Source organism: Sminthopsis crassicaudata, chromosome 2 (assembly GCF_048593235.1).
Source record: "Sminthopsis crassicaudata isolate SCR6 chromosome 2, ASM4859323v1, whole genome shotgun sequence".
Taxonomy (NCBI): Eukaryota; Metazoa; Chordata; class Mammalia; order Dasyuromorphia; family Dasyuridae; genus Sminthopsis; species Sminthopsis crassicaudata.
In genome coordinates, this window is record NC_133618.1 from 452,280,163 (window position 1) to 452,298,442 (window position 18,280).

The window sequence follows — 18,280 nt, forward strand, 5'->3', positions numbered from 1 at the left end:
ACTTGACAGCTGTATGACCCTAGGTAAGATACCTAAACCACCTACTCCCCCACCCTGGAAAAAAATTGGGATTGAAACCAGAGACAGTGAGAGGATTTAGGAACATCAAATACAAGCCAGGCTGGTCCTGTGTTCTACAGTAACAGAGTGTGTTTTCTTGTAGGGGTGTTGGAAAAAGCACTTCCCCTTTCTGGGCCTCAAATGAAGGAGTTGGGTTATAACATTTAAATTTATGATGCAATGATATAGATCCAGGACAGGTCCCGGCTTACTTTATTTGCATTCTGCTTCCTTTACCCCTAGCAATCACCACAGGTAGCTCACTATATGGTTGACTACCCTTGCCTGTCTTACATTATGGTTCTTAACTAGGGCTATGTACCTCTTCTCTGCTTCATTGCCTCTGGCCCAGCCCCGAATGCTAAGGCAATAAAGGAGGGAGTTTGGGCCCACGTAGAGGACATTCTGTTTCTCATCAGCCCTGCTGTCCCTCTCTCTGGGAGAACTTTCAACCATGAAGCTCTTTCTGCCGAGCTTGATTATTGTCCTGCTTCTGGCGTTGGGCTCCCCAGGTAACTTAGAGCTTTCTAGAATGGGGAGGAGGAAGGGGGACAATATTCTGATAATGAACTAATAAGATAACAGATAGTATTGATTTTCCATGAACAGAGGCCAAATTGCACTAATAGAATCATAGGACATTTTGATGGATAGAAAGATTAGTATTGGCAGTCAGTAAACTTAAATTTTACTTCTGGTTTTGCTGGGAAGGGAATAAGCATTTATATTGTGCCTACTATGTCCCAGGCCCTATGCTAAGTGCTTTTTACAAATATTATCTCATTTGATTCTCACAACAACCCCTGTGAAGTATTATTCCCATGATATATATGGGGAAACTGAGGCAGACAGAAGTTAAATGACTTACCCAGAGTCACACAGCCAGTAAGTGTCTGATCCTGGATTTAAATTCATAAAATTGAGTCTTTCTCCAGGCCTGGAGCACCATCCATTGAGCTACCAACGTAGGCTAGCTCTCTCAGAAGGGCAAGTCACTTTTCCTTTTACTTCATTTTTCCTCCTTTGTAAAATAAGGGGATAAGATTAGCTGGTCTCTAAGTTCCTTTCCAACTCTTCTCTTTATATTCTATTTTAAGGTCCCTTTTAGCTCTGATGTTCTATGTTTTTCTGTCCTAAAGTCCCTTTTTACTATGATATTGTACATTCTCCCTCTTCTCTGTCTCAATTTAGCTTCTTGCTCTGTTATTCTCTCACCAGAGAAGGTGAGAGGACTTACTATGATATTGTACATTCTCCCACTTAGAATGTCTTCTCTGACATCTCTGACTCTTGTCATTCTATGTTCCATGTTCAAAGGTCCTTCTGCCTCTAACATTCTATATCTTAAGATCCCTTTCACCTTTAATATTCTATATTCTATTAATTTAACATGGGGTTAATTTATTGTTCATTTTTATTTGAGTGGTCCTACCTGACTCTCTGTAGTACCTTTTGGTTTTTTTATTTAAACAAAGAAACTGGAATAGCTTTCTATTTCCTTCTTCAGCTCATTTTACAGATGAAGAAACTGAGTTAAGTGACTTGCCCAGGATCACACAACTAGTATGTATCTGAGGCCAGATTTGGATTCAGAAAGATCAGTTTTCCTGATTTCCTGTTGAGTGCCTATCCACTGTACCATTTAGGTGTCAAAAAATGAGATAATATTTGTAAAGTGCCTAGGTTCAATTGTGTCTGATTTCTTCATTATCTCATGGACCAACACTGTTCGTGGAGTTTTCTTGGCAAATCTACTAGAAAGATTAAAGTAACTTGCCTAAATTCACACAGCTAATAAGTATCTAAAGCTGAATTTGAATTGAAATTTTCCTGATTCTAAGCCTAACATTCTATCCACTGAGCCACCTAGCTGACTCCAACAAGGTATTGTGAGACACTAGAGATACAAAATTAATATCTACTAAGCACCAAATATGTGTCAGGCACTATTTTAGGTGCTGGGGATGCAAAGACAAAAAAAAAAAAAAAAAAAAGCAATAATACTTTCAAGGGATGTGCAGTCTGTCAGAGGAAACAATATTATACCTATAAGTTAAATAGGAAATAAATACATATTTTTTAGAAGAAAATTTACTAGCAGAAGGGAGAATAAGATAAGGCTTTGTATAGAAGGTGGTACTTCAGCTAAATCTTGAAGAAAGTGAGGAATTGTATGAGAAGGAAGTGAAGACAGAGAACACTCCTGCCAGAGGGATGGCAAGTGCAGACATGTAAGCAAGAGATGGAAGTGAGGAAAGGAGAGACGAAACCATTTAGGATTCTAAATTCCAGAATTCTTTATTCTATGTTCTAATATTCTGTGTTCTGTCTTCCAAGGTTCCTTCAAGCTTTGCCATGCTGTGGCTCTGATTGTGGGAAGGGAGAATGAAATCCAGCATTAGGTCCAAACCTTCATCTTAACCAGTGCAGTCAGGTTTCTATTCAAAGAAAAAAAGGCAGGATTGGGGTAGTGCAAAGGAAAATCCCCCAAACATTAATTGTAGGGAACAGAATACTTTCCAAAGCACCTTTTCATCAATACAAGAAGAAAAATGATTTAAAAAAATTCATATAACAAGTCATTGAAAAAGATATAGAGCTTTCCCAATTCTTTTTTACGATTTCAGTGAACGATAGCAATTAAATTCAACCTTTATTGTGTCTACTTTATTCAATAGCTTTCTTACCCTCTTAGAGAATATCTACACCTAGTGTAGGATTCACCTCTACACTATTTGGTTGAGAGATAATAGACAACTTTCCTTTGCATACTCCCAGTGATGAGGTCACTTCTCTCCCTCTTCCTCATTTCTTTCCCTCTTTCTCCTTTTATCCCTCTTTCCCTCCTATTTATTCTCATCTTAGGCTAGTTCTGAAGGGTACAAGTGGGAGATATGAAGACATTTTCCATCTTTAGTTACTTACCAGTAACCTTCAGTTACTTCACAACTATTTGGGAAGTAGATAGTTACTTGGTACACAGCTCCCTGCTTGCCTCAGCCAGCTAGGCTCTGTGGAGATTGAGGACCAAGTTAGGGCAGCCATTCTCCTTCCTTGACAGTGAGCTGTGAGTTACAACATTGCTGGAAAGGTGCTGGGACCTGTAGAAACTTCTGCAAACCGAAGGAAGTTTTCCTCCATTTCTGCAAAGACAACTCCATGTGCTGCGTCTATTCCTTCATCACGAGGAAGCCTGAGCCTAAGCCTGAGCCTAAGCCTGAGCCTAAGCTTGAGAATAGCTAGGCCATCTATCCCATTCTAACCCAGCCCTGGTCCTAGCCCCATCCCCCAATCCTAGTTTTCTTATGCTATTCTATTAAAGCACCAACTTCTGGCTCCTGTGTCTGTTCCTCTATTCTGGGGAGGGGAAGGGGGAAAAAAAAAAAGCAACTTTGTTAAGCATTTTTGACAAATATAATCTAATTTGATTTTCACAATAATCTTATGAGTTAGATGTTATTATTATACCCATTTTACAATTGAGAAAACTGAAACAAAGGGCTAAGTGACTTGTCCAGAAAAACACAGCTAATAAGTGTCTAAGGCAGAATTTAAACACAGGACTTCTTTACTCCAGGGTCAGAGTACTATCCACTGGGCTGCCAGCTGCCTTTAATATATCCTATAATGATAGATGAAGGGAGATAGGCTCAGAGGCTGTACTATTTAGTTCTTATGGGTGCTCATGGGCCTATTTTCCATAGGGATTGGTAGGCTTTGTCTGGTTCTACCATATCTACTCCTCCACTCCAATTCTACTGGCCCTTTTATCTTCCTCCGCATCCTGGAAAAATATTCCTCCTCATTTTCATCCACCTTCTCCCTTCCCATCTCCATCCTCTTATCTCTTTCCTTCCATTCTTCAAACCTATCCTTATTCTCTTACCATTTCTTCCTCCACATTTTTTTCTGCCTTGACCTTGTCTCTCCCATCTAACTTTGTCTCTATTATTTCCTTCTCCTTCCCTTTCCATGGTCCTCACCATTTCTTTGGCATATCAGAGGCTCATAGGGCATGGAAGGGTTCACAGATTATGTATGTGTGTATGTATGTATGTGCCTGTGGCCAAGGGAAGAGGGACATGTCAGGCAGAGCACATCCATGTATGTATGGTGGGAAGGGGGAAGGGTCAGGTCATTAGAATGGCACAGTCTCAATTCCTTTGATGTTCCCAGTGGGAGTTGAACCCACAGACTTGCCTCAGGGTTCAATGAAGAGATTACTGACATGGAACTTTACTACCATTTAGAGTATCCTCTTTCAGCTTTGTTCTCTGAATTTTCTTCCTTGAGTGGGAGTTGCAAGGAGGAAGATAGCATGAAGAATTTTCTAAAACTCAGAGACATCCCATTGTTGAATAAACTTTTTCAGGAGCTTGTAAGTTCTCCCACTCTAGAAGTCTTCAAGTAGGGGTTGAAAGACCATTTGTCAACAACATTGCAGAGAGAATTTATGCCTAGGTTGCATTGGACTGGATGTCTTCTGAAACTACTTCAAGAGATGGAGATGGTAAATTTGTCTTTAGTGTTCTCAGCCTCAATCAATCCACACAAATCCACTATTAGATTCTGGAGATACACATGCAATGAATGAATCAATTCTGATTCTCAAGGAACTGAAATTCTAATGTGTGTGGGGATAACAAGAACATATATAAGTAGATATAAAATAAATACAAAGACAATACATACAAATAAATATGAAGTGATTAAATCAAGGTAGTTTGGGAAGAAAGGGTCTAGGAGTTGGGGCCTCCTTTTTTTTTTTTTTTTTTTGCCTTCTCAAGTTCATTTGGGGCCATTTCAATTCAACATTACATTCATTAAATGCCTATAATGTACCTGGAAAATTCTAAACCTTCTCTTCTACTCCCTCACCTACCTTTTCTCTATCCTATATTTTTCCTTTTTTTTTTTAGTCAATGCCTGTCTGTATTTCTAGATCTTTCTGTCTTTCTATGTGTTCATCTCTGTCCATTTCCCCTTTCTGTTTCTGTCTTCTTCATTTCTATCTCTTTCTCCATCTTCACTTCTGCTTTTGTCTCTGAATCACAACTAAGGTAAGGCAGCCTGAAATTTCTTCCAGAACACTGAATTTGGAACGTGCTGATAGTCTATGCGGTACCTTGATAGAACAGAAATAGCAGTTTGACAAGTAGTAGTAGAAAGAATAAGTTAGTTAAAATAGGAAGCAACCACTCGGGAGGTTGGTTTGAGGTCCCCCTCCTACCTGCCCTGTTTTCTACATATGCTCTGAGAACATATGGAAAACTTAGTAACTTCTTATTGGTGTCTTGGGGTCTTTTCATCTCTAACAGGGCATTTCCAGAGTTCATTCCCCCACTCCTCCAATTACATTCTAACTCCCAAAAGATGGAGAAGCTAATATGCACACACTTCTATATTCATCTTGAAATCCCACGTGCTTCTTTGATCTCATGCCTCTTGGAGGCACAGTATTTCATTCCTCCTGGAGACTCCTGGATCTAGAGCTGGAAGTGTCCTCTGAGGCCAAGTATTAATTTTTTCAGAAGAGAAAAATGGTTGGGAGGAAAAGAAACTTGTCCAGATTGTATGTAGTTGATAGGTTTGTGCTTCCTATAGGAGAGATGACATCCTGGGTTCATTTAAGGGTATTTCCTTAAGTGGTTTTTGGGGAAAACAACTCTATTGGGAAGAAGTTTCTCAATAAAAGTAATGGTGAGCCCAGGCAGAGCTCTGCCCACATGTTCTCTAAGTTTTAGATGACTTCCAACTCTAACCTGGATTATGGGTTGAGGAAATGGGTGGATCTATTGGATTTGATCTTCTCAGGGAGAAGAGCCCTTCTTTCTGACACTTATCTCATTTTCACTTACCTTTCTTTCTCCCTTCAGAGATAAATCAGTTATAAAAACAATGTCAATTCCTACTACAGTAGATATCTATGGAGCTCTTGACAGGGTATAAAATAATTTCACAAGCCATAGAACGAATATTCACAACTGCTCTAGGAGAGAGGCAGGCTAGAAGATATTATCCTTATTTGGCAGATGGATAAACTGAGACTCAGAAATATTAATTTGAGAAAAGGTAATGCATCTAGTGTTTAGTTGAACTGGGATTTGGATCATCCCAGTCCATTTTCTTAGCCCAGGATCTTTCTACCTACCACCTTAGGTTATGTCTGGCCTTTCCTACATCCCTTCATCTTCCTTTTTCATTCCCTGTTGCTGATGGATACTCCTTCCCTTCTTTGCAGTGAAAGGCAAAAGGAAATGTTGGAATCACAAAGGATTTTGCAGAGGACGGTGTCATAATAAGGAGAGATTCTACATTTTCTGTCTAAATGGAAAAAGATGCTGTGTGAAGCCTTCTTATGTACCTGATGATATCTTGGGAGGAACATCTGATATGAAGAAAAAGACTTAGAAAGAAATCTTGCCTATTTTATGCCCTTCATTTTCAGGAAGTTCATTCATTTCTGATCCATTAAAATTCTCTTGTCTGCCTCTTGTTTCTGGTTATTTCTTAGAGAAAAAAAGGTTATGCTGTGGGTGGTGGAATAAACCAAAGATCGCTCCCAAAATATCTGTTGAACCAAATTGGATAAAATCCCTTGTCCCATTCCTTTTCTCCCTATACATTTCTTCACTTACTTTGCCAGTTTTAATTCTTATCTCCATGTCACTTAAATTCTCATATATCTCCATTTTGCTATACCACATTCCAGTCCTACTGGATAGCTCCTTTTCAATATGACATTTCCAAAATAGAGGCTATTACTTCAATATCAAGAAGATATACCTAAAAATTAGAATTGCCCCAAACAAAACGGGATTACCTTTAGAATTAACTCACTGTCATTTGAAATGTTCAATGAGAAGTTGGATGATCACTTACTTGGAAGGGGTGCTGTCCAGGGAAAATTTATGCTCCAAGTAAGGGATAAGAGAGATGATCTCTCTAGGGTCACTTTATGCTCTGAGATTCTATGATTTTGTGATCATCCTTGAACTATGTCCTTTTCCCAATATCTCAGTTCTATCAATAATACTGTTTAGTTCCTTGGGATCCAGACATCAGATTTTTTCTGTCTTTTCCTTCTCCTTTCTACTTCTTTCTTTCTCTCATTCAAATTCTTCAGACTATCTTAACAAAATTACTGGGCAGATTACCTTCTCTCTCTGACCCTCAATGTTCTTCCTATTTAAAGGATGATAATAATTCTTTTCTTTTTTCTTTCTTTATTTCTTCCTTCCTTCCTTTCTTTCTTTCTTTCTTTCTTTCTTTCTTTCTTTCTTTCTTTCTTTCTTTCTTTCTTTCTTTCTTTCTTTCTTTCTTTCTTTCTTTCTTTCTTTCTTTCTTTCTTTCTTTCTCTCTCTCTCTCTCTCTCTCTCTCTCTCTTCTTTCTTTCTTTCTTTCTTTCTTTCTTTCTTTCTTTCTTTCTTTCTTTCTTTCTTTCTTTCTTTCTTTCTTTCTTTCTTTCTTTCTTTCTTTCTCTCTTCCTTTCTCTCTTCCTTTCTTCCTTCCTTGTTTCCCAGATATTATGAGGTGAGATCTTTGATAAGTGTACAAAGTACAAATTTACAGGATTCTACATTCTGTCCTGTGTTTCTGTCCCCCCTCCCCCACACCTAAGAGAATGGCAGCTCTGTGTATGTCTAGGAGCTCAGAAAATGATCCAAGGAGAGGATAGGTCTTATCTAGAGCCTTCCTTGCTAGAGCTGTGAACCCTTCAGTGAATATTCATATTTGAGATGAGGGCAAGAATGTGTGAAAGAAAGAACAGTGGCTCCCTCTGGTGTCCATAGATCAGGAAAAGATGTAGAACAGAGAATAGAATTTGGGAGGAAAAAATGTCTGATGCAAGGAGGTTGAAGGAGAGAAGGAGAAAAGTTAGATGAAGAGAGGAGGAGTTAGGAGAAAGAAGAATAAAATGGAAGAAGATCCAGAGAAGCCAGCATGCCCTTTTATCCAGCAATATCATTGTCCCAAAGGTCTGTGTCCCAAAGAGATTAAAATAAGGAAAGTACCCATATTTACAAAGATATTTAGAGCAGGTCTTTTTGGGATGGAAAAGAATTGGAAATTGAAGGGATGCCCATTAATTGGAAAATGGATGTACTTGTGGTATATGATTGTGATGTCATATCATTATGTTATAAGAAATGATGAGAAGGATGCCTTCAGAAAAATCTGGAAAGACATATGAACTAATACAAAGTGAAATGAACAAAGTCAGGAAAATATTGTACATTTAACAGCAGCATTGTGTGATGATCAACTATGAATGACTTAGCTCTTCTCAGCAATACAATGAACCAAGACAATTACAAAGGACTCATGATGGATAATGTTATCTGTACCCAGAGAAAGATCTGATGGACTCTGAATGCAGTAAGAAAGTCTCTCAAAAGCTAACTGCCAGTGACCCTGGGGAACAATATATAACTGATTCTTGCCGCAGTGAGATTACATTGTGCCATAAGCACTGGTGATAGGCTAATGTTGATATAGTTGGATACAATCAGATGATTTCTCTTCTCCTGGAGGAGAGAAGATCTGCACAGAGATAACTAGAATAGCTTCAAATTCCAAAGGAATTCTGCTAATCCTGGATCTGAATCTACTAGAGATTGATGTGACCATATAACTCTCTAGCTCTTTTGATCTACTTTAAAATAAAACCCTCATATCCATAATGTTGGGTCAGCCATCTGTAACCAATTACCTGCTTCACTTCCTTAAAATCCCAGTTGAAAAATTCCACTTTGTACAAAAATATTCTCCCAACCTCTCAATTCTCTGTTAATTATTACCTATTTATCCAATATATAGTTTGCTTTATAGATATTTGTTTGCATGTTGTCTGTCTTATTAGATTGTGAGTTTTTTTGAGGGCAAGGATTATTTTTTGCTTCTTTTTGTATCTCTAGAGCTCAGCACAGTGTCGGGAACATAGTAGGCACTTAAAAATATTATCAATTGATTTAGATTCAACTACCTATCCTGGGGAAATCACCAGGAGATAGCATGCACATGTCTTGTTCCTTCTTAGTCTGATGCTATAATCTTATGCAAAAACCTTTCTGTTTTTACATAAGCAAATATCTACTAGGGGTTTGCATACTAATATCCAATAATATATTTTGTGGTCTGTTTAAGGTGAATGACTGTGTTTCTGTCTAGCCCATTCAGTAACATATTTTTTATTAGGCTTACTGAATTTTAAAGATAGAAGGTACCTTAGAAGTTATCTCTTCTAGTTCAGTGCTCTTATCGGAAACAGATTTGGAAAAAGAAAATTATTTGTCCTAATGTGCAGGTCTGACCATTTGTCTTCTCTGAGATAAACTATAAGCTTTTCTTTCAGCTTGGTTTTTGAGCCAAGAAACTTCAGACTTCTAAAATCTAGACCTCTAAGATGTAGCTCCAAACTTCCTTACAATCTCACTTCATGATTCACCCATTTATGATTCAGGCGAACTGTCCAATTGGCTATTTCCTAATGTCCTCCCTGACTCACTTTGCATTGTCATAAGCATCCCACCACATCTGGAGTAGACTTCTTCTATCAGTCAATAAGATTTGTTAAGTGCCTGTGGTAAGTGTTAAACACAAAGAGAGGCAAAAGAAATTCCTTGTCCTTAAGAGCATTCTAAACAACAAACAAATAAATATGTACAAACAAACTATACATAGGGAAATGGGAAATAACGAATAGAAAGAAAACACTAGAATTAAGGACTGGGGAAGATTTCCTGTAAAAAGTGGGATTTTAATTGGGACTTAATGGAAGCCAGGAAAGAGAATACTTGAACATGAAAAGGGAAAGCATTCTAGAAATGGGAAAGAATTGGAGAAAATGCCTGAAGCTAAGAGAGATTTTCTATTTGATCCTGGAGGTGATAGGGAGCTGCTGGATTTATGGAATTGGATATGTGGGTGTGACATGGGAAATGCTTGAACAAATTATGCTGTATGAATATAATGGAATATTATTGAGCCATAAGGAATTATAAACCTGGGAAGGCATAAATTGATGCAAGTAAAGTTAGCAGAACCAGGAGAACTATTTGTGCAAAAAAGAAAAAAACACAATGTAAGGAAATCAGCTTTAAAAGTTTTAGGAAATTTGATAAATGAGATGACCCAAAAGGACTGATGATGAACTATACTGTCTATTTTTTGACAGTTCTGATCTCAAGGTACAAAATGAGACATACATTTTTGGATATGGCCAGTATGTAGCCAGTGTTATTGACACCCAGTAGGTGTTGTTGTTGCTGAGTTGTTAAGTTGTATCCAACTCTTCTTAATCCCATTAGGGTTTTTCTTGACAAAGATACTGGAGGGGTTTGCCATTTCCTTCTTCATTTTACAGGTGAGGAAACTGAGGAAAACAGAGTTGAGTAATTTGACAAGGCACACAATCAGTCTGAGGCTGAATTTGAATTCAGCAAGGGGAGTCTTCCTCAAAGTCTAGTTATCTGTCCATTTCACCACTTAGCATTCTCTCTTAAGAAATTGTAATAATCTATTGCTTTCACATACCATAGTTTGTTTAACAATTTTCCAAATTGGTATTCCTTGATATTTTTTTTCCTACTACAAAAGAGCTCTAAAGACTATGTTAGGTACACATGGGTTATTATTTTTCATTTCCTCTAGCCATATTTCCAACAGCAGACTTACTTACAAAGTACATCTCCTACCACAAACCTATGAGGTAGGTATTTCAAATATTATCATCCTCATTTTATGGAGCAAAGAGAGACTCATAGCAGTTAAGTCAAAGCTATGATTCACTTCCAAGTTCTATTTTTTTCCCACTAATATAATGAAAAAAATATGCTTCCTCTTGCTATAGAAGACTAATTGATCTTTTTCTATAGCTTAGGTCTTCATTCATCAACTCTTTCCTGGGTTGTTATCACTGCCACTGATCCATCTTCTCACAGTTGTGTTAAAAGCACTTTGGAATCCATTGAGCACTTTAGAAATGTGAACTTTTATTTCTGGGAATCCACAGAATAGGATGCAGGGATTTATAATCTAGTAAATGATGGTAAATATTTATTGGTTAACTGATTTGAATTCCAGGAAGATCTAAAATCTTGCCCCAACCTTATATACATTCCCCATCATCCTTTGTCACTGAGTACTATGAATATTTGGGAAGAGCTGACCCCGATAGAGGGTCCAGCATCTAATTTAATCCAATTGTTGGTAATTACATGGAGAGATAAGATCCAAAGCAAAATGAAAACGCTCTGTTTGATCACTCAGACTCTTTGCATGCCTAGAAGTTCAGAAAGGAAAATCTCTGCTTCTGCCCCCATTTTTGTCCTTTCCTTTTTTTGTGCTGAAAATTCCTTTGTGCTCAGTTGAGGACAGAATGTCTCTCTGGCCTTGGATAAAAGTTTCCTGATTGTTTTGTCCCAGTACAAAGAGCTCTTCCTAAAAAGATGGTGGTGGATGTGATGGGAACATGTGGGGAACGTGGGCAGGGAAGGGTGGTACTGCTGGCAATTATACAACCAATCCCCCAGCAGCTGTGAGGGGTGGGAATGGAGATCATGCCCTCCAGGACTTGGCTGACTTCAGCACAACAATTAGCTGGAAGAAAGATCGGAGGCTGGGCAAAGAGTGAGACAGGCATCTTTCCTGCTTTAAAGGTTTCTATGAATTGGTAGCATTCTACTTAGTCTTGAGTCTACCCCTCTGACCCCTCTGGGAGGCAAGAACAATAAGACAGGCGTTCCAGATTGTGGGACACACACTCGACTCCTTCAGCCATGAAGGTGGCTTTCCTGATCTCGGTTTTCCTGGTCCTGGTCCAAGCACCTCTAGGTAAACCTAACCATGTTACTAATTTCCAGAAGGAACAGGGATGGTGCCAAAGGGTTTCCCTTGACACGATACTGGATCTCTTGGGAGTTGGAGTGGAAGGGGAAGGGTTCAAAAAGAAAAGGGCCAGCAAGACTGACAAAAATCCCTAAAGAGAATCAAGTCACGCAGTCTTGATGTCTGCCAGCAAGTTGGTTTCCTCAAAGAGCAGAAGCTATTAAGCACTCTATCCCTCAGGATTTCTTATTGCTTATTGCATTTAAGTGTAGCCTCTAGATCTGTTGTAGAGGGGCTAGTAACTTGAGGGTCAGTTGATGCTAGAAAGAATTGGTTTATGAGGGGCTGAGATTGGCTATTGCCTTGGGGAACCGGGTTGCAGTTGAATTATGAAGGTCTGAGAATGGATTGAAATGGAGAAGGGAGAGGAGGGGAGGAGGGGGCTGGATGGTAGATTGGGAGGGACCTGGAATGTGGATGGAATTGAGATTTGGAATGGGGGGAAGAATTGGTGGGCTAGGAGGGGTTGTGCTATAGGATAGACTTGAAGTTGGGCAACAGGATTGGGTTGGAAGCAGAGGTTTGAAAAATATCTTTTAGTATTTTTCCTCTATCAATTAATTCCATGGTAGCTTTCCCTGGAAACACTTTTGGTCAATGTGTGATTCACAAGTGGGAAGGGATTTCAAGGGTTTAAACCCAGGGAGCTATAGGGAGACCCTTTCCTTTCTTCCCTGGACTCTACACATCCAAAAGATATGAAATGTTTCCATGACTAAGCCCAATGCTACTCTCCCTATCTTCACTATGGGTCCCAGTTCTTGAGAAACTTATAGGAGCTCAATAATTATATTTTGGAGGAGAGACATGGTTTGTAAAGAAGTGCTGGAATGGGAAAGGACGTTGTAGAATTCTCTGCAAATCGGATGAGATCTTTTTCACCCGCTGCTTGAATCACAAAAAGTGTTGCCTGCCCCCAGAAGTTGAAACTATTCCACCAATGGTCATTGATGAGACTCTCCTATACCCTTCATCTTCACCTACATATGAAGAAAGAACAACAATGCAACCAGAGACTAGCAGTTCCACTTCAGGACCTTAAATCTCTGTATATTCTTGGCTTTAATAAAAAGCATCTCCCTGTCTGCTGTTTCTGTTTACCATGTGGTATGGATGCAGTTGGGGAATATGGCCAGGGTTAGTGGGTGGCTATTAGGCATAGGAGCCTTGGATGGGGGAGGGATGGGGGCAACTACAACTTAGAGAGAGCTTTCCATCTCCTCCATTCTTCTAGGCAGATTGTTCTAGATTTATTAGCCCATGAACAGTCAAAATGATCATGGGCTATGAGAATGGAATAGGAATTCCCCACATATTATTGACTGGAGGGCTTGTGGGTTAGGTGGTCTGGAATTCTTGGGAGAAGCGAGGAAGTCAATAGGAATTTTAGGGAATTCAGGTCTTTCACCATTCTAGGTGAATGTAGTAGTGGGAAGCTGGAGATTCACCAAAAAAACCTTTTATCATGATAATTTATGCTTTTATAGGATTTTAAGGTATAGTAGCTCATATTTATATTGTGATTCAATTTCTGAAAAATGCTTTTCATGTATTCTCTAATTGGGCTTTTGAAACAACCATGTGAAACACTAGTATTATCCCTATGTTACAGATGTGGCTTGCCTAGGATCACATAGCTAGTAAGTGTCATAGTCCAGACAAACTCAAGTCTTCTTGACTGTAAGCCTGGTGTTCTAATGTAGTGCATCACATAGCTGCACTACATTACTTTAAAGCAAAAGGTATACATACATACATATATATATATATATATATATATATATTAAATATATATTAAGTAGCAGAGTGAATTGAATGATGAGGTGTGGATAACTAACTCTTAAGAGTTTCTAGTAGGATTCCACCCAAATCTTCTGCATTGGAACAAAGTCCTAAATAAAAAAATTCAAGTTCTTGATGCTAAACAAAACGAGCAGAACCAAGAAAACATCGTACCTAGTAACAAGAAAACACAATCCATATCCAGAGAGAAAACTGTGAAGATTGAATGTGAATCAAAGTGTAGTGTTTTCACCTTTTTTATTGTTTACTTGTTTTTTTCCCCCTTTCTTGTGATTTCTTTTCTTTTGTCTGATATATATATATATATATATATATATATATATAGGTTCAGCATGGTGAATATGGAAATGTGTTTAGAAGAACTGCATACATTTAACCTATATCAGTCTGCTTACTGCCTTGAGGAGGGGAAAGGGAGGAAAATCTGGAATACAAGGTTTTGCAAAGGGAAATGTTGAAAACAATCTTTGCATATATTTGGAAAAATAAAATACCATTACAAATTAAAAAAAAAGAAAAAGAAAAAAAGATTCCAATTCTGGAGGTAGACTTTCAAGGACCAGTTTGTCTGTGGAACTGGATTTAGAGGAGTATTGGGGACTAGGTGGAACTCTCAATGTCCCCTGATACCATACTATGTAGGCTTTTACCTACTATCTTTAGAGATAAAACTATTCTTTGTCTCCACCCTCAAGGAGCTTGTTTTCTGAAGGAGGGGTATGTTTCATCCTGAGCCCGGAAGACAGGAGATAAGAGGAGTACAAGAATGGAGATAGAAGCTAGAGCAATCAAGGCTAGAGATAATTCCCCTTGTCAAAATTGATTTCAATCAGGAATTGTCATATGGATTGAGATCACTCCCTTAAAAAGAATTATTTCTGTAAGGAAGGAGCAAGCATAGTAAAGGTATCTGGATAGACTTCTCCCAGCTGATATATTTGTGGAATATTTCCCTTGCTAGGGAAATAGCTGATAGGGACAGATTAGCTGATAGTGGATGGATTTTTCAAAGAGATGATAGTGGAATATTTGGAGGGGATGGGGAATGATTTAGTCTGCTCAGCCGCTTTGTGTTCTTTTTCTTCCAAAAAAGAGATAGCCAAGCAGCTCGTAAAAGCCTCTTCATATTTCTCTGGATTCCTTGTATTTACTATTTGGCATAATCATATATTTCACTACATTCATATACCATGATTTGCAATTGATTGCTATTGTCCTTCTACTCTCTGTGACCTCATTTGGAATTTTCTTGACAGAGATACTCCACTAAGTAACTTGCTCAGGGTCACACAGCTAGAAAGTGTTAAAATGTCTGAGGCCAGATTTAAACTCAGATGCTCCTGACTTCAGGGCTGGTGCTCTATCAACTGTACCAACTTGTCCCTGTCTCCCATTATAGTGGAGGAGACAGTACATGTGAATCAATCCCCATTATCTCTCAGCTCCCTCCTCCCTCCTCCATGCCATATCAACCTATGGCCAGGTGATGTTTATCTTTTTTATTGTTATACCTAGCACTTTGCATGATCAAAAGGGGGTTAATAGAAGAAGGGGATTGCCCAATATTAGGAAAACAATGTAATTAATTGGATTAATAATATATTTATTTAAAACATTATAATATCAATAGATACAGAAAAGATTTTTGATAAAATACAATGCCCATTTGTGCTAAAAATAGTAATTGTAAAAACAGGAGGGTTTTTTTTTTTTAATACAAAAAAGTTAATTTGTGAAAAGTTGCCTGTTCCCTTTTTACACCTTCTTCAAAAATGCCTTCAACATGGTGATGTAGTAGGGAGAGCCCAGGCCTTGGGTCCAGAAGACCTGAATTCAAATTCAGCCTCAGACCGTTTTTTTTTTTTCATTATATAATTTTTAATTTACAAGATATATGCATGGGTAATTTTTCAGCATTGACAGATGCAAAACTTTTTCTTCCAATGTTTCCCCTCCTTCCCCCCAGATGGCAGGTTGACCAATACATGTTAAATATGTTAAAGTACAAATCAAATACAATATATGTATACATGTTCATACAGTTATTTTGCTGTACAAAAAGAATCGGACTTTGAAATAGTGTACAATTAGCCTGTGAAGGAAATAAAAAATGCAGGCGGACAAAAATAGAAGGATTGGGGATTCTATGTAGTGGTTCATAGTCATCTCCCAGAGTTCTTTCTCTGGGTGTAGCTGGTTCAGTTCATTACTGATTTGGTTCATCTCATTGTTGAAGAGGGCCCCGTCCATCAGAATTGATCATCATACAGTATTGTTGTTGAAATATACAATAATCTCCTGGTCCTGCTCATTTCACTCAGCATTAGTTCATGTAAGTCTCTCCAGGCCTTTCTGAAGTGATCCTGCTGGCCATTTCTTACAGAACAATAATATTCCATAACATTCATATACCATAATTTATTCAGCCAATCTCCAATTGATGGGCATCCACTCAGTTTCCAGTTTCTGGCCACTACAAAGAGGGCTGCCACAAACATTCTTGCACATACAGGTCCTTTTCCCTTCTTTAAGATCTCTTTGGGATATAAGCCCAGTAGTAATACTGCTGGGTCAAAGGGTATGCACAGTTTGATAACTTTTTGGGCATAGTTCCAAATTGCTCTCCAGAATGGCTGGATGTATTCACAATTTCATCAACAATGTATCAGTGTCCCAGTTTTCCCACATCCCCTCCAACATTCATCATTATCTTTCCTGTCATTCTAGCCAATCTGACAGGTGTGTAGTGGTATCTCAGAGCTGTCTTGATTTGCATTTCTCTGATTAATACTGATTTGGAGCATCTTTTCATGTGGCTAGAAATAGTTTCAATTTGTTCGCCTGAGAATTGTCTGTTCATATCCTTTGACCATTTATCAATTGGAGAATGACTTGATTTCTTATAAATTAGAGTCAATTCTCTCTATATATTTGGAAATGAGGCCTTTATCATAACCTTTGACTCAAACATTTATTAATTGTATGATCCATTTACCTCAGTTTCCTCAGCTATAAAATGAAGATAAGAATAGTAGCTACTTCCCAGGATTGTTGTAGGGCTCAAATGCGATAATAATTATAAAAGGCTAAGCATAGTTCCTGGCAAATAATAAGTTCCATGTAAATGTTAGAGATTATTAATAATAAAGATTTTGTAGACAAGGGGAAAACAGTCATATATATATATATAGGTTGGAAGTTACATCTATTTTCTTAGAAACCTTGTTTTTGTTTATAATAAGCTGTGTAAAAAAACTGAAGGATTGAAGTATAATCCATATGCATAATATTTGAAAATTCTGCTTTTCTAAATTTACCTAAAGAACAACAATGTGAATGAAAGCAAGCAGTTTCAAATTATCTCTAATATCAATTATCCCAGAGAATAAATGAATAGAAGGTTACATACACTATTATTCACAGAATTTTTCTGAGTTTTGCTCAGCTTTGTAGTGTCTGATCAGTCAGTCAATAAATATTTATTAAGCTCTTATATGACAGGTACATACTAAGCTCCTGGAATAAAAAAAAAAAAAAAAGACAAAAGATGGTCCCTGCTCTCAAGAAGCTCACAATTGAATGGGAAAAAGACATCAAATAAAAAGAAGCTTAAAAAGAGAAAAAATTAAGGGAAAATAAGGGCTAGCTGGGAAATGATAAACTCTTTGCCCTTTCCAAAATAGTGAATATGGGAGGAGCTCTCTAATGACCTGCCAACAAAGGGAGGACAGGGCTCAATGGGTAGGGGGGCCTGAGAAGATGAAAGTTTCAGAGTCAATTTGATCTTGCTAGGAGATGAATGCTTGAAGCCAGTGATGAAGTCCAGGTTATCAACCCAGCACATAGTAGGTACATAATAAATTATTGTTGACTGACTAACTTGTGAGAATGGTTTCAATGTGGGAGACTGTATATATGAGAAGGTTGGGAAATGATTGTAAAATTTTTTTAAAAGAAATCAAAAAACATTTTTTATCTATCTTTGATTTCTCTATGACCAAGAATATGATAAATTTTTGTGATCATTCCATGTATGTTAAAAATACATATGTTCATATATATATTATAATATAAAAATACATATATTCAAAAATTGAATTATAGCCTTAATTCAATATAATAAATAAACTTACAAAAATGAGATTTGTAACTGAAGATTCCCCCAAATCTCCGGAAAGAATATTTGCTTTTTTCCACTAAGTTCTTTGCATCCAACTATGAAATTAACTTTATTCAATATTGACAATTTGTTGGTCACTGGAGAAAGAGTGCCAATAGTTGTTAATGTTTTAAAAATCTAAAAACTTAATGAGCCTCTACTGTCACTACAGAAATAGAAGGACCACACAGGACAAAAAGTCATTTAAATTTTTGTTTGCTTGTTTCATGAGTTGCCAATATTAAAGAACTGATTGACTAATAACAAGCCTGCTGGGGATAAGCTTTAGACAGCAAACTCAGTTTATTACCAGGGCTGAAAGCTAATATGACAAATAAAACTTTCCTAAGTTTGGGCTCTCTTAGAACT